The sequence below is a fragment of the Medicago truncatula genome, chromosome 6 (assembly GCF_003473485.1).
Source record: "Medicago truncatula cultivar Jemalong A17 chromosome 6, MtrunA17r5.0-ANR, whole genome shotgun sequence".
Lineage (NCBI taxonomy): Eukaryota > Viridiplantae > Streptophyta > Magnoliopsida > Fabales > Fabaceae > Medicago > Medicago truncatula.
In genome coordinates, this window is record NC_053047.1 from 30,428,852 (window position 1) to 30,455,140 (window position 26,289).

The 26,289-nt window shown below is 37.9% G+C and overlaps 1 long non-coding RNA gene and 1 other non-coding gene across 2 annotated transcripts; one reads left to right on the top strand and one right to left on the bottom strand.

Annotated features, from left to right (window-relative positions):
- Positions 1-14,232: 14,232 nt before the first annotated feature.
- LOC112416921 (small nucleolar RNA R71) lies at positions 14,233-14,339 on the bottom strand. The gene has a single exon (XR_003007432.2). It is a non-coding gene; the product is annotated as a small nucleolar RNA R71 (small nucleolar RNA).
- Positions 14,340-20,485: 6,146 nt separating this feature from the next.
- Positions 20,486-21,165, top strand: LOC112422895 (uncharacterized). Its single transcript, XR_003013344.2, has 2 exons — positions 20,486-20,622; positions 20,722-21,165. It is a non-coding gene; the product is annotated as an uncharacterized lncRNA (long non-coding RNA).
- The last annotated feature ends 5,124 nt before the right edge of the window (positions 21,166-26,289 follow it).

Genomic DNA, 26,289 nt, shown 5'->3' on the forward strand with positions numbered 1-26,289 from the left:
TCGGGCAATCAAGGAAAAAAAAAATACCAGTATGAAAAAAATATACTCCCTCCATCCTTAATTATAAATAAAAGTTGGACTAATAAAATGGATGTACGTGGTCCTAATTTAGAATCAAATATGAACCATTTTACTTTCTTTGACCAATTTTTGCCATTGGCCTTTTATGGCTACACTGGACTCTACGGTGGCTCCGGCTAAGCCAACGGAATCTGCCAAAACTTTTGCACAAGCACTATCTGGTCCAAGTGATTTCCAGCTTTCTAAACTTCATCCGAAGGTTGTTATGGGGAAAACTGTACGGATAAAAATCACCCAATCTAAATACGAATTTGGACTGATTGACTGCAGTAGCAATATCGATGGCAGGTTGACACTGCGCAAGGGTGATACCCCTTTATCCACTATGGCTTTGAAGACGAAATTGAGAAATTTATGGCCAAACATTCTCAACTGGGATCTTACATCATTGGGAAAGGGTTTTTTTGAATTTCACTTCAATTCCGTTGAGGATATGCGTCGAGTTTAGGCTATGGGGGTTGTTAACATAAAACCAGGTTTGATGAGATTCTTTTGTTGGTCTAATTATTTCTCTACAGAGGCTCAAACTCACGCTCAGATATGGGTTCGATTCTTACACTTGCCTCAAGAGTATTGGCGTACGCAAACCTTACTAGAGATTGCTTCCGAACTCGGGACGCCTCTGATCATTGATGATGCCACACTTCATAGACGTTTAGGGCTCTATGCTAGAGTTTTGGTTGATGTTGATCTCTCTGAACAACTTTTTGAATCTGTTATTGTGGAACGAGAGGGACATGCTCTGTTCGTTATGGTGCAATATGAAAGGCAACCCTCATTTTGTACTCACTGTAAAATGTTGGGACATGACGTTCACAACTGCTTGAAGTTGAGCACTCTTAACATGGTGTAACGCCCACTTTCGTTTAATTAATTATTTAATCGAGTTTAGACGAGTTATATTATATTTATATAATATATGTGTGAATTTTGTTGATTTATGACGATTTAGATGATTTGGCCGATTTTGATGTGTTTTGATGACTTGATGAGATTATGAGACTTATTTTATTGTTAAATAAAATAAGATTTGAAAATAAAATAAAATATTTGGTTGAGGGCTGTTTTGAGATTTTAGAGAGTTTTGGGGGAGAAAGTGAGATAAGATAAGACATTAGGAAGAGATATAAAAGAGAAAACCTAGTTTTAGAAAAAACACTTTGTACGTACGTTCAAAACTTTGGAAAAGGAGGAAAAAGCCATAGAAGGGAGAGGACCAAGAGGAGAGCTGCAATTTTCATCTAACAAGGTAAGGGTGAGACTAATAATTCAGTAATGTTAATTCTTACAATTCTGATGATTAGTTAGCAAGAATTAGGATTGAATTGTAGAAATCGAAAACTAGGTCAAATCCCTAAAATTGATGATCAAACGGTAGAAATTGATTAGATTGTTGTAGAAAACGTCCCTTAACCTTAGAATATGTTTAGGATGAATTCTGGAATCGAAATTAGGCTTTAAACCATGAGTTTAGATGAATTTTTGAAGAAAACTGCATTCTGCCCGAGCCAACATTCATCGCTCGCCCTGGCGAACGATGATCCTCGCCTCGCGAGGGATGAAGTTCATCGCTCGCCACGCGAGCCAATACCCCTCGCCTCGCGAGTTACAAGTCGTAGCTCGCCACAACGAGCAACCTTACTCGCCATAGCGAGCATGACCAGAGAGCATGTTGATTTTCGTATTTTGGACTTTTGAGTTGAACCTTAGATGCTTTTGAGTACCTTTAGATGTTTACTAACGATTAGAGGATGATTTAGAACAAGATTGAACCTGGAACAACCTTAGTTGGAAATCTGGCAAGTACTCGCCATGGCGAGCAGATGCTCTCGCCTCGCGAGCACTTCCAGAACTGAGTGCTTTTGATAATGTCGTGACCTGAGTTGAATGAATTGATTAGGAATGAACATTAGGTAGTAATGAAACCTATTTAAGATGTTAACTGAGACCTGTGAAGTTGTTAAGAACTGTTAAGTTGTTTGTAATGTGATTTAACGATTAAATGCATTACTTGAGTTATTCTCGAATAAACTTGATGTTGTTGAAAATGGATTGTTGTTATGAAATTATAATGTTGTTGTGATCTGATTATGCTGCTGCTGTTATTTAACTAAGTTGCATGAGTCATTATAAGATGAATAGATGTTGTTGAGCTCCAAATTATTGGATGCATATTGAGATGTTGATTAAGATTGTTTTAGATTGATTGAGTCCATGCATTAGCATACTTGTTGGGGGACTCATGCCCTGGAGCTTTGTCCTCACCACGAATTGAGCTTTGTCCTCACCACGATGCCTTAATAGTATATTAATACTATGATTGTTGGGGGCTCATGCCCTGATTGGTACCACATGCATAAAGAGGTTTAGATTTGCATTGTCGCATTTGTCGAGTCAAAAGATGTTTTGTTATTGATGATGATTGAAATGATGTGATTACTTGATAATTGTTTATTGAAGATGCAATGATGCTTAAGATTGATTATGTTGTTAATTATGATTTTGAATTATATTGATTAATATTATTGTGTTATGAAATCTCACCCCTTCTGCTTGAAAATGTTGCTCTTCGTATGAGTAACTTGCAGGTGATCGTGCTTAGTGTGCAGTTTGATGTCGTGAGTGGCTTTGCCTCACTGAGTCGTCTAGGTCGCTCTGATACGTAACGGGATGGGGTCTATGTTATGCATGCTTCATTTCCTTACGTGAATCATTTATGATATGTTATGATGTTGATTATTTAATTGAGATATTTTGATGGGGCCTACGTGCCAAAACGATTTACTGATTTTCGAATTAATTTCCGCTGCAAAGTTTGAGATATTTGTTGAAGTTAAATTGTTATTTAACTGATTTTGGATTATGTTTCGAATGTGATATCCCGTTATTCGATGTTTACTCTGATAATTGTTTAGAAATTTTTATATTGGGAAAACGGGGTGTTACACATGGCAGAAGGTACATCAAAGTCTCTGAAGGCACAACCCGGTCCACGCCCTGTCAATAAGCTTCCTTCACACATTGGGAATGTCACGAAATCAGCTCTGATGAATGAAAAAAGGCATGCTGCCCCTGCTACATTTGCCAAGCCGGTTCAGAAAGTTTCAGCCAGTCCTATTAAGCACCCTGCCATGGTGAATTTAGGCAGTCCTGATGAAGATGTGACCTCTAAGGAAGGAAATACGCGGGATGAGGCTGAGATTGCAGCAATTTCGAAGATTGGGACATCTTCAACAAGTTCTCTTCACAATACATTTGATATTTTAAATGATGACAGGGAACTTCCTTTAGAAGAGGCTAGACAGGCTGTATTGGTGGCCAATCACATTCCTAATGGTGAGTTTATTGAAAAACCTGAAATGTTTGATAATGGCATCACGACGAATGTTGATTTAACTCAAATGGTTCAATCTAAGCTCAATGTTGATTGGGAAAAAGAGCTTCAGACTGACACTTTGATTACAAAATTAACAACTCTTGCACAGTGCAGCAATCCAGGGGTGCTGATAGGCCCTTCTGCTGCATCTGTTTCAGCTAGCCTTGCCAAGTGCTCATCATTTGATTACCATTTTTTTACTGGGGAGTACATTAGCAGATCCAGTATGACAGAAAACACTGAGTTTCAGGCTCTGATCAATGCACCAAAGCATAATACTCTGAGCTTGCAGCATCATGTCTCTCTTTCTTCACCAGACCCTTGTTGCTTAATTGCGAATTCTATGCATTCTGATAGCACTCAGGTTGCTGACAACCAGGCTATTAATATTCACTCTGATCGTGTTGACCACTATTTTGCTCCCTCCATTGATAACACTCCGATATCCAATGCGCCCTGCAGTAAGGCTGGTAAACTGCTACCTACCCATGTCAACACAAAAAGTGCTAATAATTCTGATATGCCTTCTGCTACTCTTGAACAAGCAGTTGTTGTTGTTATAACTGTTTATGATGAGATACTTGGGTCGGATAAAGGCAAGATTTCTGCACCTTCTACTGTCACAAGCAGTTGTTGTTATAACTGTTTATGATGAGATACTTGGGCCGGATAAAGGCAAGATTTTACTCTGTTGATCTACTTCTTTATGTTTTTGTCTTCTTAATGTAACCTGGTACTTTCTTTAGTAGCAGGGTGTGTTAGGCTACTTAGGATGTGACTTTGCTTTACATCTGGTCTTTTTAGTTTAATTGGGTTTTGGCCTAGTCTCCCCAATATTGTACTTTCCCCTTTTCTCTATTATTGCATTTTTTTAACTTTATAAAAAAATAAAAATATTTTTTCTTATAACTTGGGACGGATGATTAGTCATTTATTATCTATTTTAATATGTTATTTAGTTTTGTTTTAATTAGATTTAAGTTTATTTTATCTTAATATTATTTCCTTTTTGAGCTATTTTACTACAATTGCATATTGTTATATTTCAGGAACGAATATTTGATGGATTGAGTCTTGGAGCAAAAGAAACGGGTTTTGGAGCTGATTTGGTACGAAAATACGAAGATTCGGAGACAAAATATATCTCCCTCAAGTCAGAAACTTGGCATAGCCCGTGCTAGGCTTGGCACGGCCGTGCCACCCTCCAGAGCTACTTTTGCTGCTTTTGCTTAAATTTAAGCTACTCTGTTTTAGTTTACTTTGGAACATTCTAGTGATTGCTTAGATTTTAAGTCGAATGTAAACTATAAATAGAGTAGCTAGGCATCACAAATATTCATCTTTTCTTGGAATTCAATAAGTGACAATTGTCTTTCTAATAAAAGTTCTTTTCTTTTCTTTTACTTTCTTGTCATTTACTTTTATGTTTTCTCTCTTCTTCTCCACGTCTACGATGACCATGAGTGAGTAGACTTCTTATGTCTTGGGATTGTTGGATAAGTCTAATGACATAATCCTGACCAAGTCAAGCCTTAAACCTTAGTATTGTATAACCCTAGTTTCTCTTCTAAATTCATCGTTTTAACATGGATTAAATATTATCAAACTGTGGAAACGAAAGTGGAGGGTTTGATAATCGTTAATCCATCATTCCAAATGTTAATTCATAAAACGAAAGTGGAGCTTTAATATTCGATCAAGTGAATTTAGACAAGGATTGCGAAACATGAAAATAGTATAGTGAACCTTGAGACTTATAGAGTTTCGATCTTCAAGGATTCTAATAGTAATCAACCATGAAAATAGGCGTGCTTGCTAGAGGAACACACTCACTGAGACCGATAGGAGATGTGATAGGCTTAAGAGAAACTTGTCTTTAGAAACTAGGTCTAAAAATAAGGTTTAGGTTTAATGGCTTGAGTTGTGAATGATTTTGTCGCCTATGACGGACCAACGATCCCAAGGCTCTCTTTTATTATTATTTTCTCTTTCAAACATTTGAAAACAACAATCTTACACTCTTAATTCTCTTCTAATCACCAACTAAAGTTAATTGAATTAAACAACTCCCTGTCGGAACGATACTCTTTTCATTACTACTTCGGTAAGACCGTGCACTTGCGGTTTTATCTCAACAAATTTTTGGCGCCGCTGCCGGGGAGTAAACTAATTTAATTAACTCTTTCTTTGTGATTAGAACTCTCTCTCCTCCCTCTTTTCTTCTACTTCTTACTTTATTTGTGTTACCATTAACTTCTTGGGTTCTCGATTTCTTATGCGAAGAAGTAAAAGTCTCGGAGAATTTATTCCTGAGATTGAAAGATATTTGCATAAGAAAAAGAGAGAAGCACAAAATAATATTGCTATGGCTGAACGCACTCTCAAAGAGTATGCTACTCCTTCAACGGAAGAGCCACAAGCTATTATCGTGTACCCGACGGTTGAGGGTAACAATTTCCAGATCAAGCCTGCACTACTCAATTTGGTGCAGCAAAATCAGTTTTCTGGATCACCCACTGAGGATCCAAATCTCCATATTTCTTCCTTCCTTAGACTCAGTGGCACTATAAAAGAGAACCAAGAAGCCATAAGACTTCATCTCTTTCCCATTTCCTTAAGGAATAGTGTAACACCCCGTTCCCAATAATCAATTATTTAATAAAATAAACATGCATCAGAGTATTAACCCAACGGGCATGTCACACTTCTAAATCAAAATCTTGTAAACAGAATGTAAAAATCTATTTAATGCACAACCTTCAAAAATCATCATTAATTTTTCAGCGGAAATATTATCTCAACATTAACAACCACAACATATTAAATTCTCCGAATAAAATCCTGGCATAAAAGCCTCTACCATAAAATCCAAACAATCATAGGGCTACAACAACATTATCCAAAATTTGATACATAGGAATGAAAGAAACATTAAAAATCCCATCCCACGTATCAGAGCCCTAGACACTTTGAGCCACCACCTACTACTCAGGATCACCTGCAAGTTACCCATAGGAAGGGCAACATTTTCAAGCAGAAGGGGTGAGATTCTCAGTCAATAAAAATAATATATAATAACATCAATTGAATCTAACAACCTACAATATCAATGATTATTCAATAGGCATAAGTATTTCATAATCAACAACAATCATCCAGATATAGCAATTCAGTCAACAACAACAACTCATGTAAAGACATGACACCCCTCTAAGACTCCTCGATAAATGCAACTATGCATGTGGTACCATATTCAGGGCCGTGACCCACACCGTTGTCGAATGGTTAAAGCATTCTCATCAGGACATAAGTCCTCACCGCTCAACACCGCTTTGAACAACTAGTGTTCCACCGCATTGAACGACAAGGCGTTCCAGAGCCGAAGCTCTCCCACTTTTATGCTTATGCAACTAACCCACTTGTGTATATCTACATACAACTCAACTAATGCATATTTGTATATATGACTTACAACTCCACAATCACAACGACTCCTCAAAACCAATTCAACCATTCCAGAAAATGTACAATTAATAATAGTCAGACCAATGCATCAAGTTCATTCAACATAGTGTTTACTCACTTGGTTCATACTCAATCATCTCCCAATTTACTAAACTCAACGAATTCTATTACCAAAACGTTCCTTTAGGATCCAGCGTATATATAAGGGTTATACAAGTTGAAGGAACCATGTTTCAATGCTCAAAAGGGTCTCCTAATGCATGAGGCAACGTTCAAAAAGTGGCTGACTAAGGTCAACTTCGCTTAAGCGACGTCTAGTTCGCTTAAGCGACCGGCTTACAGTAAGTGTGGGTTCTGCTCGCTTACGGTTCTCTTGAGCGAACTCTTGGCAGAATCAAATTGGTTTTTCGCTTACAAGCTCGCTCACGGTTCGCTTAAGCGAACGGGCAAAATTGTATTCTGGGCAGCTTGCTTGAATGCTCGCTTAAGCGACGGCTGGTTCGCTTAAGCGACCATTCATCTGGGCAGTGCAGAAACCTACGGTTTTCAACCCTCTTCACACTCTAAAACCCAATTTTAATCCCCTGATCACCCAAAACGTTTTCCAGCAGATGTTTACAGGTTCTATACACAACTAGGCATCTAAAGGAAACACAAACAGACATCAACAACAACAATACGGATCATTCCACCATCATACAAAACTTCATCAATTCATTCAATCAATTATATTTTCAATCAATTTATGATCACAGTAACAGTATAGATTAAGATTTCATTCCGAACATCACATTACAACATAATTAACATGATCATTACCCATTCCCCTCAGAATCATCATCAAACCCTAACCCTCAATTTTATCCTCAAGGTTAAGCAGTTAGGTCAATTTTCCGAAATTAAATATTATCTATTAATGAGAGATAGTCTCACCCTTACCTGAATTCAATTGCACAACCAGCTACAGCAAAATCGATCCCTTCTTGTTCTTCTCTCTTGTTCTTGCTTTTCCTCTCCCTTTTCTCCCAAAAGCTAGTTTTCTTACGTAAAAACGTTCTGACTGTTTTCTTTCTTTTTCTAACTCCCAAAACTATAACTCCCCCCTATTTCATTAAACTCCCTTAATTTTTATTAAATCCTAATTAACTCCCTAATTTCTAAAATAATATTAATTTCCACTTATTTTAATTATATTTATAATAAACTATATAATAAAATGCACACACCACATAAATCACCAAAAATCATATAAAATCACATATGAGACTCCAAATAAATCAAAATAAAATAAAATAACAACTAGGGCATTACAACTCTCCCTAACTTAGAGAATTTCGTCCTCGAAATCTTACCTCAAGCAAACAACTCTGGATAAGACTCCCGCATCTTACTTTCCAGCTCCCAAGTCAAACTTTCACCAGTCGCTCCATCCCAAACGACTCTCACAAGAGGTATCTCTTTACCTCTCAAGGAATTCACCTTTCGATCATCAATTCTCAACGGTAAGGTCTCCACCGTAAGGTTGTCTCTAACTTACACATCATCTCTAGGAATAATATGCGAAGGATCCGGTACATACTTCCGTAATTGTGACACATGAAACACGTCATGCAAATTCTAAAGATGAGGCGGCAAACCCACTCTATACGCCACTGTTCCAACCCTCTCAGATATCTGATATGGACCAATAAACTTCGGAGTCAACTTCTTAGATTTTAATGCACGGCCTACACCTGTCAAAGGAGTGACTCTCAAGAACACATGATCTCCCTCTTGAAACTCAAGGTCCTTCCTACGTTTGTCATGATAGCTCTTCTGTCGACTCTACGACGCTTTCATCTGTTCTCTTATCAACTTAACCTTTTATGTAGTCTGCTGAACTATGTCTGGTCCCAACATCACACTTTCTCCTGACTCAAACCAACATAAAGGAGTCCGGCACCTCCGACCGTACAAAGCTTCGAACGGAACCATACCAATACTCGAATGGTAACTATTGATGTAGGTGAACTCTATCAACGGTAGGTGACTATCCCAAGCTCCACCTTGCTCAAGTACACATACTCTCAGCAAATCCTCTAATGATTGGATCGTCCTCTCCGACTGACCATCTGTCTGCGGATGATAAGTCGAACTCAACCTCAACTTCGAACCCAAGGCATCTTGCAAACTCTTCCAAAATCTTGAAGTGAACCTCGAATCTCTATCCTACACAATACTCGACCGTACACCATGAAGCTTAACAATATTATGAATATATATCTCCGCCAACTGAGCTACCAGATAACTGATATTGATCGGAATAAAGTGCGCCGACTTCGTCAACCTATCGACCACAACCCATATAGAATCATGTCCTCTCGGAGTGTTTGGTAAACTTGTCACAAAATCCATAGAAATGTTATCCCATTTCCACTCCGGCACATCCAACGATGTCAACAACCCTGCAAGCTTCTGATGTTCGACCTTAGACTTCTGGCAAGTCAAATATGCATACACAAATTGAGCAACATCACGCTTCAAACCGGACCACCAAAACAATCTCTTCAAGTCATGATACATCTTCGTAGCTCCCGGATGGATGCTTAAGTTACTCCTGTGGCTTTCCTCTAAAATTAACTGTTTCAACTCATCATTATCAGGAATACAAATTCTGCCTCTAAATCTCAACACGCCTTGTTCATCAACCTTGAAATCACTAGCCTCAGCTTGATTACTAGTAACCAATACATCCACAAACTTGACATCAACTTGTTGCGCTTCTCTGATACTTTTCAAGAAATCACTATTGATTTTCAACATACCCAGCTGCACACTCTGAGGTGACAATTCACAAACAAGACTCAAGTCTCTAAACTGTTCAAGCAACTCAAATTCCTTTACCATCATAGCCGACATGTGCAACGTCTTCCTACTCAAAGCATCTGCAACTACATTAGCTTTACCCGGATGGTAATTCAAGCCAAAATCATAATCCTTCAACAATTCAAGCCACCTCCTTTGTCTCATATTCAATTCCTTTTGATCAAACAAATATTTCAAACTTTTGTGATCGCTAAACACCTCAAATCGAGAACCGTACAAATAATGTCTCCAAATTTTCAAAACAAAAACCACCGCAGCCAACTCCAAATCATGGGTAGGATAATTCTTCTCATAAACTCTCAGTTGTCTAGAAGCATACACTACCACCTTACCCTCTTGCATCAAGACACCACCCAAGCCCAACTTAGACACATCACAATAAACAACGAAAGGCTCTTCCGGTTTAGGCAAGATCAAAATAGGAGCAATTGTCAACCTTCTCTTCAACTCACTGAAGCTACTCTCACACTGAGCATCCCACACAAAAGAGTTACCCTTACAGGTCAGCTGAGTCAACGGAAGTGCCAACTTCGAAAACCCCTCAATGAACCTGCGGTAATAACCAGCCAAACCCAAGAAGCTTCTGATTTCAGTCACCGACTTCGGAGTCTCCCATTGCGATACTGCATCAACTTTCGAAGGATCAACAACAATACCACTACCAGAAATAATGTGGCCGAGAAAACTTACTTCAATTAGCCAGAATTCACATTTCGACAACTTAGCATACAACTTCTTTTCTTTCAAAACCTATAATTCAATCCTCAGATGTTCTACATGCTCCTCTTCGGTCTTAGAATAAATCAGAATATCATCAATAAATACAACCATAAATTTATCCAGAAAAGCATGAAAAATTCGGTTCATATACTCCATGAACACACCAGGCGCGTTAGTAACACCGAAAGACATCACTTTGTATTCGTAATGACCATAAAGTGTCCTAAAGGCCGTCTTCTGCATATCTTCATCCTTCACCTTTATCTGATGGTAACCTGACCTCAAGTCAATCTTACTAAAAATCTTTGCACCAAACAATTGATCCATCAAGTCGTCAATCCTCGGCAGCGGATACCTGTTCTTTATCGTCACTTTGTTCAACTAACGGTAGTCTATGCACAATCTCATGCTACCATCCTTCTTCTCTACCAACAATACAGGCGCTCCCCACGGTGAGACACTCGGTCTTACAAACTTCTTATCAAGCAAGTCTTCCAACTGTTTCTTCAATTCAGCCAACTCAGATGCTGACATACGATATGGCGCCATCGACACCGGCTTCGTTCCTGGAACAAGGTCAATCGAGAACTCCACCTCCCTCTCTGGTGGCACATCCGGAATCTCATCAGGAAACACCTCCGGAAATTCATTCACCACTGGTAACCTGTCAATCACAGCCTGATTCTCCAATGACAAAGATGCCATCAAAGAATACATCAGAATTCCATCACGTTTTAACTGCTTCATCTGCTTCGTGGTCAAGAATTCAACTCCACCCTCTTCTTCCGCAGAAGAAAAATGCACCGTCTTACTAAAGCAATTGATATGAACTCGGTTATACTCTAACTAGTTCATTCCAAAAATGACATCCATACCCGTCAACGGTAGACACACTAAGTCGACCACAAAATCTCTACCAAACATAGATATAGGACACCTCAAACAAACAAGAGAAGTAGTTACTGAACCCTTAGCTGGAGTTTCAACAACCATCTCTCCTTTCATGTCAGTTACAATCAAACCCAACTAATATGCACATTCTAAAGCAATGAAACAATGAGTAGTACCAGTGTCTATAATAGCAATTGAATAAGTACTATTAAAGAAACAAGTACCTCTGATAAGCATGTCCTTATTAGTAGTCTGCGTACCAGTCAAAGCAAACACTTTTCCACCGGTTCTAATCTTCTTTGGCTGAGTGCACTGGGAACTGATGTGGCCCTCCTTATCACAATTATAACAAACAACATCACCCCTCTTGCAGTTAGCCAATGTGTGTCCTTTCTGACCACACCTGAAGCACTTCTTCTCATCTTTAGTACAAACATTACTTTTGTGGCCTTTCTTGCCACACTTAAAGCAAACTATTTCAGCAGGAGCATCTCTCCTCTTGGGCCTTCTCTCATCATTCAGTCGTTGCTTTCCCTTGTCAGCAGGGGCACTGTACGGCTTAGGACGACTCTGTTGTCCCTTACTCCTCCGCTCACTCATCACCTTGTAATGAGCTTTTGAATCTTCCTCATAGATTCTACAGCTGCTTACCAACTCAGAAAAAGTCCTGATCTTCTGATAGCCAATGGCCCTCTTGATATCGGCCCTCAACCCATTCTCGAATTTTATACATTTGGAGAATTCAACTGTCTACGCAGTATAGTGAGGGTAGAACTTAGCTAGTTCCACGAACTTCACAGCATACTCTGTGACAGACATGTCACCTTGTTTCAACTCCAGAAACTCGATCTCCTTCTTACCACGGACATCTTCCGGAAAATACCTATTCAGGAATTCCCTCCTGAATACAGCCCAGGTCACCACCGCACCGTCCTGTTCAAGCACGGGTAACAGACTTACTCACCAGTCATCCGCCTCCTCCGCTAACATGTGCGTCTCAAACCGCACCTTTTGCACTTCAGAGCACTGCATGACTCTGAAAATCCTTTCCACTTCCTTCAGCCATAAGTATTTCATAATCAACAACAATCATCCAGATATAGCAATTCAGTCAACAACAACAACTCATGTAAAGACATGACACCCCTCTAAGACTCCTCGATAAATGCAACTATGCACGTGGTACCATATTCAGGGCCGTGACCCACACCGTTGTCGAATGGTTAAAGCATTCTCATCATGACATAAGTCCTCACCGCTCAACACCGCTTTGAACAACTAGTGTTCCACCGCTTTGAACGACAAGGCGTTCCAGAGCCGAAGCTCTCCCACTTTTATGCTTATCCAACTAACCCACTTGTGTATATCTACATACAACTCAACTAATGCATATTTGTATATATGACTTACAATTCCATAATGAAAACGACTCCTCAAAACCAATTCAACCATTCCAGAAAATGTACAATTAATAATAGTCAGACCAATGCATCAAGTTCATTCAACATAGTGTTTACTCACTTGGTTCATACTCAATCATCTCCCAATTTACTAAACTCAACGAATTCTATTACCAAAACGTTCCTTTAGGATCCAGCGTATATATAAGGGTTATACAAGTTGAAGGAACCATGTTTCAATGCTCAAAAGGGTCTCCTAATGCACGAGGCAACGTTCGAAAAGTGGCTGACTAAGGTCAACTTCGCTTAAGCGACGTCTAGTTCTCTTAAGCGACCGGCTTACAGTAAGTCTGGGTTCTGCTCGCTTACGGTTCGCTTACGGTTCGCTTGAGCGAACTCTTGGCAGAATCAAATTGGTTTTTCGCTTACAAGCTCGCTCACGGTTCGCTTAAGCGAACGGGCAAAATCGCATTCTGGGCAGCTTGCTTAAATGCTCGCTTAAGCGACGGCTGGTTCGCTTAAGCGACCATTCATCTGGGCAGTGCAGAAACCTACGGTTTTCAACCCTCTTCACACTCCAAAACCCAATTTTAATCCCCTGATCACCCAAAACATTTTCCAGCAGATGTTTACAAGTTCTATACACAACTAGGCATCTAAAGGAAACACAAACAGAAATCAACAACAACAATACGGATCATTCCACCATCATACAAAACTTCATCAATTCATTCAATCAATTATATTTTCAATCAATTTATGATCACAACAACAGTATAGATTAAGATTTCATTCCGAACATCACATTACAACATAATTAACATGATTATTACCCATTCCCCTCAGAATCATCATCAAACCCTAACCCTCAATTTTATCCTCAAGGTTAAGCAGTTAGGTCAATTTTCCAAAATTACATATTATCTATTAATGAGAGATAGTCTCACCCTTACCTAAATTCAATTGCACAACCAGCTACAGCAAAATCGATCCCTTCTTGTTCTTCTCTCTTGTTCTTGCTTTTTCTCTCCTTTTTCTCCCAAAAGCTAGTTTTCTTACGTAAAAACGTTCTGACTGTTTTCTTTCTTTTTCTAACTCCCAAAACTATAACTCCCCCCTATTTCATTAAACTCCCTTAATTTTTATTAAATCCTAATTAACTCCCTAATTTCTAAAATAATATTAATTTCCACTTATTTTAATTATATTTATAATAAACTATATAATAAAATGCACACACCACATAAATCACCAAAAATCATATAAAATCACATATGAGACTCCAAATAAATCAAAATAAAATAAAATAACAACTAGGGCGTTACAGATAGAGCTAGCGCTTGGTTCCATTCCCTAGAAGTCGGTTCCATCACTTCATGGGATCAAATGAGGCGAGCATTCCTTGCGCGATTCTTTCCCCCCTCTAAAACCGCCAAACTAAGAGACCAAATCACGCGGTTCAACAAAAAAGATGGAGAGTCTCTCTATGATGCGTGGGAGCGTTTCAAGGAAATGCTTAGACTTTGTCCCCGCCATGGTTTAGAAAAGTGGCTCATAGTCCACACTTTTTATAATGGCCTAACATATACCACTAAGATGTCTGTTGATGCAACTCCAGGTGGAGCACTAATGAACAAGAACTATACGGAGGCTTACGCATTGATTGAAGACATGGCTCAGAATCACTATCAATGGACCAACGAAAGAGCCATCACCGCCTCTACGCCCTCCAAAAAGGAGGCAGGTATGTACGAGGTCTCTGATTATGATCACCTTGCTGCTAAGGTTGATGCATTAACTCAAAAATTTAAAAACTTAATGTTAATGCTGTCACACCTTCTCCTACATCTCCTCCTTGTGAAATCTGTGGTATATTTGGTCATATTGGTATTGATTGTCAGTTAGGTAGTGCTACTAATAGTATTGAGCAATTAAACTATGCTCAATACAACTAAGGAACGAGGCCAAATCAAAACTTTTACAAAAACCCTCAAGGTTCCTACGGACAAGTAGCACCACCTGGCTATACAAACAACCAGAGGGTGGCTCAGAAATCAAGTTTGGAAACTTTGTTGGAAAACTGCATGATGAATCAAAATAAGCAAATTCAAGAACTGAAAAACCAAACAGGATTTCTGAACGACTCTCTCTCCAAACTCACTACCAAGGTTGATTCTGTCGCCACACACACTAAATGCTCGAGACCCAAATCTCCCAAGTAGCCCAACAAGTGGCCACCTCTTCTCAAACACCGGGGGTCTTTCCTGGTCAAACCGAAACAAACCCCAAAGCTCATGTCAATGTTATTTCTCTTGGGGGTAGTAAGTTAGAAGAGACCGTTGCTAAAGCCAAAAATGTCAAGGGAGAAAGTGTTAAGCTTCTAGGTAAGAAAGATGTGATAGAAAGTGAGAAACCGCTTGATAAAAACAAAGCCCTTTCCCCATTAAGGCTTACTAAGCTTAACTTGGAGGCTTAATTCGAAAAGTTTGTCAACACCCTTAAGAAGATTTGCATTAAGATTCCCCTTGCGGAAGCTTTGTCTCGAATGCCTCTATATGCCAAGTTTATAAAAGAAATTTTTTCAAAGAAAAAGGTTATAGACCACAAAGAGACAATAGCTTTGACTGGGGAAAGTAGTGCCATCATCAAGAAGCAACCCCAAAAGCTTAGAGATCCAGGTAGTTTTGCCATCCCTTGTGTGATAGGAAAAGAAACCGTAGACAAAGCCTTGTGTGACTTAGGAGCTAGTGTTAGTTTGTTGCCTCTATCCCTTTTTAAAAAGATGGGAATAGGCGAGTTGAAACCTACCGAGATGACATTGAAGTTAGCCGACCGTTCTGTTATCCCCATAGTTGGATACGTTGAGGACATCCCCGTTAAGATAGAAGGGATATACATCCCGACTGACTTTGTGGTTGTTGACATCGTGGAAGACCATGATTACCCTATGATTCTAGGAAGACCCTTCCTCGCCACTGCGGGTGCTATAGTTGATGTTAAGAATGGTAGGATAGTTTTTCAAGTGAGTGATGATATGGTAGGATTTGAGTTCGAGAATGTTATGAAAGGTCCCGCCCTTTATTATTGCAATATGATTAAAGAACATGATGCGAAAGAACGCTTTTTAGCGTCATCTACACAATACGATCTCTTTGATCCTTTCTAATGGACACTTTCTATCGTCAAGCTAATGACTATAAAGAGGCGCTTCGTGGGAGGCAACCCACGCATTTAACCGCTTTTGTTTGTTTCTTTTTTTTGTTATTTTAAGTTGTTTTGTAGGTAATTGTTCGAGCATGATTCAAGAAAATGGAAAATTTTGAAGCCCCGTAGTCCAGAACCTTGGCACGGCCCGTGCTCACACTGACACGGCCGTGCCAGACCTTGCCAAGCCAAACCCATGCCACATTCCAGGAAGTTGGCACGGCCCGTGCTAAGGTTGGCACGGCCGTGCCCGACCATCAGGTAAGAATAACCACATCTTTTGGCCTTCTTCTTCCTTCACTCTCAACCACAAACATCTCTCCACCTTCAAACTTCTCTCTAAAACCTCCATAACCACAAAACCTCAAAACTCCATATCTACCTCAAAACCTCACCAATTCACACAATTTCTCCACCCAATCAATCACAAACACCATTCCAATCATAACCCCCCATTTAGAAACAACTTTCATCCATCCAAACCAACATCACCCAAATTCTTATCCCCTCCTTAACCTAACCCAAAAACCAGAAATTCATCACCAAACTCCACAACCCAGCTCCTAAAACTCACTTCAACCTTCACCACATCACTCAACCAACCTTTTCCACCAAAACAACCCCAAAACCAAACCATCACCAACACCACACCAAATCAAAAGCAAGGTCAAGGCAATGGCTTCAAAGAGAAGTGGAAAAGAAGTTGCAAGCTCATCAGGGGGCCCTCCTCCAAAGAAGAAAGCACAAGCCAAGAATCATGGCATAATCTTCAGGGACAATAAGCAAAGAGATAGGTACAAAATTCTACTATCTAAACCTTTACATCCTTGCAGGTACCTTGATAATTATGACTTGAATAAACTTGGCCTTAAAGACAATGTGTTTAATCTGCTAAGAAGGTTAGGTTGGGTTGATATGTTGAGACCTATGAGAGGGTATGAGAATTTCACCTACGAATTTTTAAGTTCCATTGTTTTTACGAAAGATAGGTTGAATTTCGATAACCCTAACCATAGAGTTTCTTTCCGGCTTATGAATATTGATTATGAGATGTCTCTTCAACACTTCTGTGATGAGATGGGCTTCGCAAATGCGGGGTTCATCCACGACTCTTGGAATCAAAATCTAAAGCCGGTTGACTATCAACCCGCCGCCTTTTGGGAACAAATTACCGGTCTTGGCCAGTTTAACACACGTGCCAACAAAGCTAGCAACATTCACAACCCTGTACTTAGGTACCTTTAAAGGGTTATGGCTTGCACTATTTGCGGAAGGACTGAATTAGGGAACACTAGGAGCGATGAACTCTTCATGTTATGGGCTATGTTGTACAACCACCCCGTTAACACTTGCTTTTACTTACTTGACTACCTTTCCCATATAGGAAATAGGTCTGATGGTAAGGGAGAAATAGTAGTTGGTGGTATCATCACATACATAGCTGGGCAACTAGGAGTGAGTGAGGACCAAGGAATAAACAAGATTGAGGGAAACAATAGGCTAAACATAGACGCCCTTATTTCTATGAACTTCATAAAACCTTGACTCCCCTTTGTTTATACACTCAAACTCAACGTGCCCATTTTGATTTTACTTCCTAACCCATCTCGGACTAACACCGAGGTGGAAGAAAATTTGTTGTATGTTAATGATGACCCAAATGTGCATGTAGACCACGATGATGAAGACGAGGAAGGTGCACACTTGCACCAAGAAGAGGAAGGTGCACAATTGCACCATGATGAGGAGCATCATGACCGTGATGCCGGAGAAACAAATGAAAATGCAAGATGGGCATGGATGCATATCGAGGTCGAGAGGATAAGCACCGAGCAACAAAGGCAAGGTGTTGAATTGTCAGGACTAAGGAATGATGTCCTAAGGGGCAACCGCATATCCGAAGAAAATAACCAAATGCTTCGGAACATGATGCACCACTTTCACCTCCAAGGTCCTCCCTATGGACCTCAATGGAAAAAAAAATGTGAGCTTTCCTCTTCCTCTGTTCCCTTACTCCTCCTCCTTCTTCTTCTTCTTCTTCTTCTTCTTCTTCTTCTTCTTCTCCTTCTTCTCTTTTATTTTTCTTATTTTGAATCATTGAGGACAATGCTTCTCCTAAGTGTGGGGGGAGCCTAATAAAGTGTCTTTAGTCGTAGTGTTTCCAAACTCCCTTGAACTTTACTCTTTTTGTTTTGTTTTATTGTGAAAGACATGATTAAGTAGCTTGTTTTTATTGAAAAATATCATGACATAAATTTTTTATTTGTCTCCTCTTAATTGGTTATTTCTTGTACATGAAAATAAACTCTTGTGTTTTAAGTTTTCTTGATATACCCACATCTTATTTCAAAATGAATAAATTCTCCAATGAGAAATGCACAAGTTGCTTCCCTTGAGTAAATGTATGAGTAAGATATTTTTAGGAACACGTTCTAATTATTAAGGTAAATTAACCCTCAAAAATCCTCAAAGTAAAAGTAGTATAAGTTAGTATAAGGGAGTGTATAAGAAAGCCGAAATCAACCAAAGGTTGACGTTATCTTGAGAAAAACTTTAAAAAGCGTCATTGAATCTAGATTGGGGAAGGGGGTAGGCCCTCCGACTTCCTACGTGAAGATGACGTTCTAAGGGGCACCATTGAATCTAGATTGGGGAAGGGGGTAGGCCCTCCGACTTCCTACGTGAAGGTGTTGTCTCCTTAGATAAAGTATGATTGAAAATCCAAAAATGTGTAAATGGCAAAGATCAAAAGATCACAAATACTCCCATCTCTCTTATATGAAATGAAGAAAGGATTTTTCTCGGTTAATTTAGTCTTAAGATTAGAACATGTTTCCTCATAATACCTATCTTATACAGGAGCAAGAAAAGGGTCGGACTACACACACACACTCATTTGAAACTTGATTGTTGGGTTGAAAAAGGATTACAAAGAATGCTTGAGTTTGTGATTAGTGCACACTTGAAATTAAAGCCTTTGAGGAGACATGTGTTTTAATTAAATTGTCATGAAGTAATCTTGTTTATGCTACCATGTTTATGCCTTTTGCTTGAGGACAAGCAAAGATTCAAGTATGGGGGAGTTTGACGAGTCATTTATTATCTATTTTAATATGTTATTTAGTTTTGTTTTAATTAGATTTAAGTTTATTTTATCTTAATATTATTTCCTTTTTGAGCTATTTTACTACAATTGCATATTGTTATATTTCAGGAACGAATATTTGATGGATTGAGTCTTGGAGCAAAAGAAAGGGGTTTTGGAGCTGATTTGGTACGAAAATACGAAGATTCGGAGACAAAAATATATCTCCCTCAAGTCAGAAACTTGGCACGGCCCGTGCTATGCTTGGCACGGCCGTGCCACCCTCCAGAGCTACTTTTGCTGCTTTTGCTTAGATTTTAAGCTACTCTGTTTTAGTTTACTTTGGAATATTCTAGTGATTGCTTAGATTTTAAGTCGAATGTAAACTATAAATAGAGTAGCTAGCCATCACAAATATTCATCTTTTCTTGGAATTCAATAAGTGACAATTGTCTTTCTAATAAAAGTTCTTTTCTTTTCTTTTACTTTCTTGTCATTTACTTTTATGTTTTCTCTCTTCTTCTCCACGTCTACGATGACCATGAGTGAGTAGACTTCTTATGTCTTGGGATTGTTGGATAAGTCTAATGACATAATCCTGATCAAGTCAAGCCTTAAACCTTAGTATTATATAACCCTAGTTTCTCTTCTAAATTCATCGTTTTAACATGGATTAAATATTATTAAACTGTGGAAACGAAAGTGGAGGGTTTGATAATCATTAATCCATCATTCCAAATGTTAATTCATAAAACGAAAGTGGAGCTTTAATATTCGATCAAGTGAATTTAGACAAGGATTGCGAAACATGAAAATAGTCTAGTGAACCTTGAGACTTATAGAGTTTCGATCTTCAAGGATTCTAATAGTAATCAGCCATGAAAATAGGCGTGCTTGCTAGAGGAACACACTCACTGAGACCGATAGGATATGTGATAGGCTTAAGAGAAACTCGTCTTTAGAAACTAGGTCTAAAATAAGGTTTAGGTTTAATGGCTTGAGTTGTGAATGATTTTGTCGCTTATGACGGACCAACGATCCCAAGGCTCTCTTTTATTATTATTTTCTCTTTCAAACATTTGAAAACAACAATCTTACACTCTTAATTCTCTTTTAATCACCAACTAAAGTTAATTGAATTAAACAACTCCCTGTCAGAACGATACTCTTTTGATTACTACTTCGATAAGACCGTTCACTTGCGGTTTTATCTCATCAACGGACGGGTTATAATAAAGTTTAATAAAAAAATAAATGAGTGGAAGGGATCAACGGAACATTTTTTTAAGTGATAGACATGACATATTGATTAGAGACATATAACATTAAATATAATTTTATAAATGGCTTGTTACAACTCCAAAGTACTAAAAATTATTTAATTAAAGTCAAGAGAGCATGAAATTTTCACTTATAAAATGACCCAAAAGATTTTCTTTATTACATCTAAAGGAGAGAAAATATGGCTCAGTTTCTCATATTTGTTTATACTTTGATCATTTTTATTTCTCTATTTCTAGTTGAAGCGTCACCGCGTATGACATTTTTCACACCATTTTAAATTTTCCCAATTTATTTTTATACACAATATTGTATCATCTTTTAGTAACTTTTTTTCTTAATTGAGAATGCAGTTCAAAGACCCTGTGTTACTGTCGCTGATTGTCCACCGGTAAAAAAACCTCTAAAGATGTGGTGTATTAGACAGACTTGTTTTTATGGTTTTGGAAAACGCCCCGATCTTTAAGTGAATAATAATATTATGTGCGCGTCATAATAGTAACACGATGCGCTCTTTTTTTTCTTCCTTTTGTATTATCCCACTAAGTTTTCTGCTAGCAAGGATTTTAACGACATTGTTGTCTGTAATATGTATCCCTTAGTAATATAATACTTCCTCCGTCCCAAATTGTATGTCGTTTTAGGGAAAAAAATTTAACCTAAATTATATGTCGTTTTACAATCCAATACAAGATTCATTTATCTTTTCATATAGTTAGTAAGCCCATCTGTAAACAAATATGAGAATTTATTTTTCCACTCTCGATGCATCTTGCACGTCCTTCAAATTCAAAAAATGCCCTCATATCTTTTTATTATAAAATTCAAAATGAGTTTTTTTTATTGCACTTTCAAAGTTTAAGAAATTATCCATGGTCGTTTCAGCAATAGTTCAATTGTGTGTAACTTTTTTTTTTCTCGCTAAATTTATATCATAAAATCCACTTTGGATTTATTAATAAGGTAAATTAGTCCACTTTGGATTTTAAATTATCCAAAAAAATTAGTACTTTACATTTATTAATAAGGTAAATTAGTCCACTTTGGATTTTAAATTCAAAATTTTATACATTCTTCGAGTCCCTCTTGTGTCAAAATTAAATTAATATTTACTCTCATGATTTGATTTTTGCAAAGGGGTTCAAAGGATATATAAGGAAGTGTTTGGATTCTAAAATCCAAAATATTTTTTTGGATTTTATTTTCTGAATTGGTGCAAAGTGCAAACACTTAGCTACGGTTAAAACACAATCCATCTCTGATCAAATGAAAGAAGGTTACTATTATTAGTTTAGCCACAGTTGAAAAAAAATGAAAAGAAGGTAGCCACAAACCGCGGTATATCGAATTATTAGTTACTAACTTTATATCGACATGTTGATATTATATTTTTTATCTTTACCGGTTAGTTTATCAGTCTCCTTAATTTGTTCTCAACAGCCTATCATCTTTTCACTATTTTGGTTAGATTTTGTTAAAAGTCGTGGATAAAAGTAATAAGTATTTTCTAATTAAAAAATCCAGTAACAATGATAAATTGTGTTTATTATGGAAATATATATGATTTATATGTAAACCTAGAATCCATATAGAGTCATTTTGATGTGATTTGTTTCATTCATGTATTCCTTGCCTAGAAATATGCTGGGAGCACTCGTTGCATGTGTCATGTTCATTAACGTTCACTCCCCTCCCTTGTCGGCCTCAGGCGTCACATACCTACCAACTTCAATTAGGTTCGTCTCCAAACCACATTACACTAAAAAAGGTCTGCTCTACAACCATTTGTGACACCCTAAACTGCTTTTAGGATTATCTACCGACCATAGAAATCAACACGAGTCTTTTCAGCGTCCTTTGTCCTCACCTGCACGCCTTCTACGATATTTCCTATGAAGTGTGATAGAGGAAAAAACACATTGAAAAGACTCGTGTTGGTTTTGGGGGTAAGTCGGTAATCCTAAAAGCAATCTAGGCTGTTATAAATGGTATCAGAGGATACGTTTATCAGTGCCACAAGGTTTGGGGACGAACTAAACATAATTTGGTGGGCATGTGAACTTTGAGGTTGATGAGAGATGGGAGTGGTCGTCAATAAATATGGAATGTAATATGAGCGGCTCCTGCAATGCTTTTAGATAGGGGATACATGAATGAATCTAATCACATTGGAATGACAAGGATTCTGAGACCGTGTAGATATAAGATTTCTTTTAGGATTGATTTGTATTACATATAACAATATGATGCATATTTTTTTTTTCTTCCAGTAGCTCAAACCATAAGAACTCTATAGTTAATATAAAGTCACGGATTTTGATCCAAGACATTAAGTCTATTTTTTCTTTTTAGAAAGATAGAAAAACAAAATTTGTTTAATAATAGTCATCAATAATAAATTCTTAACAGAAACTTACATAAAAATCTTAAAATAAATTAATTGGAAACTTATTATTTCAAGACGAGTTAACAACGAAAAACTAATAAACTTCAAAATGTAATTTAAATTACAATTCATTTAAAAACACAATTTTGTTTCCCTCGCGTAAGAACTTCAAACAAAAACATCAATCCCACATCATCACTACTTTGGTACCTAATATGTTGATTGTAAGGGTTAATCTTCAACACCTATGAAATAAAATCAATAATAAAGTAAGACACTTATTAAAATCATGTTACGACCCTTCTTTTAGTGTAAATTATTCATTCTCCAAGAATTTACTTTAGGACATAAAATGAAGTTGATTTTTTTTTCTTTATTCGGCATGCTTAGGATGATAAAATATGAATTTACACAAAAAATTAGATTTTTCCGACTCTGGACGGATTAATTATGAATTTTTATTTCCCGTAAGTATCAATTTCTTAAAAAATTCATAATTAATTTGTATCTTGTTAAATAACTCCAAAATTTTATGGTGAAAGTTCTTTTGATGTTCTAAACATGAATGCCTACTAAATTAGGGAACAAAATTTGACCCGTTAATATATGCTTACTCGGAACAAAGTATGTATTTTGCATGTTTTTGTTGAAAGATTTAAATAATAGTTAATAGTTCTTTATCCCCTCTAATATAGGCAATTTCCCGATTTCACCCTGTAAAAAAAAAAATTGGATTCGGTCCTTGTAAAAAAAAATTGTTTCAAAATACCCCTTAGGTCATTTGACTGTACAAAGTTGATAATATGGCACAGGGTAAACTGAAATTTTCTCAAATTACAGGGGGCGTAATTTTCCATGAAGGTCCAAAACAAAACAAAAAATTACAAGGACGAAAACCCAAAAAAAAATTACAGGATGGAAAACCGGAAATGGCCTATATTACAGGAGAAGTAAAGCACTATTAACCCTTTAAATAAATCAAAACTTCTTAAAAATGCTATTAAATTTTGTAGATATTTTTATGTATTATTATAGATGTATATGCAAACAATCAATTCAAAATTCAATTTCTAAGTCAAGATTTTTGTTGTTTTGTTTGTTAGTTTTTGGCACTTTAAAAATTCACAATTAATTTGTCCCTTGTCAAAAAATTCTAATTTTTCTGTAAAGCTATATTTTAACATCCTTAACATGTTTGTAAAAAATCATAAAATAATTCAAACTCTATATCATTTTATTGGACTTTGTGTATAATAGAAGGTCATAAATAATAAGAATCACAAATTACAGGGTTATACTATATGTTTTTTTATTCACAAGGTTATTTTTATGATTTTGCGTATATTATAAGGTCAATTTCAACAATTAACCCTAAAATGAATTGTCCATTTGGAACTCTTATCAAATTTTAGTCACTTCTAAACCACGTAATTTATCAAATCCACATATTCACTTAAATTAATGAACTTTTACATATTCATCAAATCACATATTTTAAAAAAATTGCAAATCACATATTCTTATATTTATCAACCATGAAAATAAAAATAAAAATAAAACCTAATAAATATTTTCACTTAAATCAAGAAACATATCAAATTCACATTAAAAACAAGAAATTCCAAATTTAATATCATAACCTATTATTTTCATCTAAATATGGTTAAGACAATACACCTTCCTACAACGTTCTAAGACACAAAGCGTTCCCACAAGAAGAAGGTTTGGCAGTTTAAACTAAACCAAAATTGACAAGAACAGATGTCATGAACTTCTTGATGATTTGAGAATTAGGAGATTGAGCTGTGATTACAACATGACAACCTTGAGTTTCTACTCTTATTTTTTCTTTTCTTTTCTAGTCCCTTACTATAAAGCCAAACATGCCAAGCTGGCAGTAAACCCTAATCACCTTAAGTTTTCCCTCCTAAGCTAACATTAAGTTAGATTAAAAAAGAAACAGAGAGATGAGAGAGAGCGATAGCGAGGAAGAGAGAAAGGGTCGGCGGCGTTTTCGTCGTGCGCAGCCCGGCCGGCGTTCTTCTTCGCCGTTTGAGAGAACACAGAGGGGGGGATGGGGGCCAAGCTGGGTGCCACAAATCTGGGGGGAGGGAGACGATTGGCTTGACTGGTAGAGGGAGGTAAATCGGTTCAGCAAAGGGAGAGCTTCAGGCAACCGTCAGTTTAGGTTCAGGGGTTCCCGTGAGGATTCCGGCGGAAGCAAAACGGATGATTTCCTTCGTAGGAAGGCTGTTAGGCGCGATTCGGATTCAGATTGGGATGGGGGTAACCGTACGAATGTCACACGCGATGGGCGATTGAGCTGGAGAGGGGCACGTGACCAGCCAACAGCACAAGGAAGGAACAGGGGCGCTGCTGGTAGGGGGATCAGGTGTTGGCTGTGCGGGGAAGGAGGAGTTTTAAGGAGGTTCTTGGAGGAGCTGAAGCGGTGCGCGGTGGTGATTTCAAAAGTGCAGCTTTCAAAGAAGTTGTCGTTGTTCGGGGAAGGGAGGCGGACAACAATGGTACCGGTAACGTCATTCAATCGCGTAAGTTTGTCACTTTCTATTTTACTAATTTTCCGCCGTACTTATCGAACTTCTATTTACGGAAAGGGTTAGAAGTTTGTGGGATGTTAGAGGATGTGGTCGTTCTGGCTAGGCGTAATGTGGCTGGGGAAGTTTATGGATTTGTGAGGTATTCGAACGTCCGTGATGTGTGTAAATTGTTGAAAGCTGTTAATTCTGTTTGTTTCGGAATTTTCAATATCGTAGCTAAGGTTGCTAGGTTTGATAGGGCGGCGGCGCTAGAGGTTGCGAAGGGTTGCGTAGATGGAGGAGGAGCCGTTGTGGTGAGGAAGGACAAGGGGCTGGACGATGATGGGGGAGCTAAGAGTGCAGAGAAGGTGATTGTGAAAGAGGTTAATGAATCTAAGGTAGCGTCCAAGGGAGGTAAGGTTGCTAACGTGGGGAGCGTAAAGGGAGGTGGCGTGGAGGTTGGAAAAGGTTTATCTAGTGAGCCTGTGTTTGTAGAGGGGGAAGGAACGTTGGCTAAGGTAAGGGATTCGACGAAGGGAGTGAGGGTAGGAGATGTGATGGTTAGTATGTATCAGAGTAAGCCTTGCCCAAAGAAGTTTGTGAGCGCTAAGAAGGGGTCAAAATTTGGAGTTTGTGGTTATTCCACGGACCATAAGGGGCAACCTTCAATCCAAAAATTGGTTCGTAATTATAAATCTTGTAAGGAGGACATTCAGTGGGCAAGTAAAGGGGTGGTGGCGTCTGTGGTTAATGGGGAATCCATTCCGGAGGTTCAGAATAGAATTGCGGACGCGGGTTTTTCAAACATTGAGATTACACCGATGGGAGCGGATAGGGTGTTGATACGCAGTTCTTCTGATGTTCTTGTCCACACAATTATTAAGGATGCTAAGGAATTCTTTGATCATTTTTTTAAGAATATTGTGAGGTGGGAAAAGAAAATTTTGCCGTTTCAGAGGGGAGCTTGGCTGAGGATTTATGGGGTCCCGATTCACGCG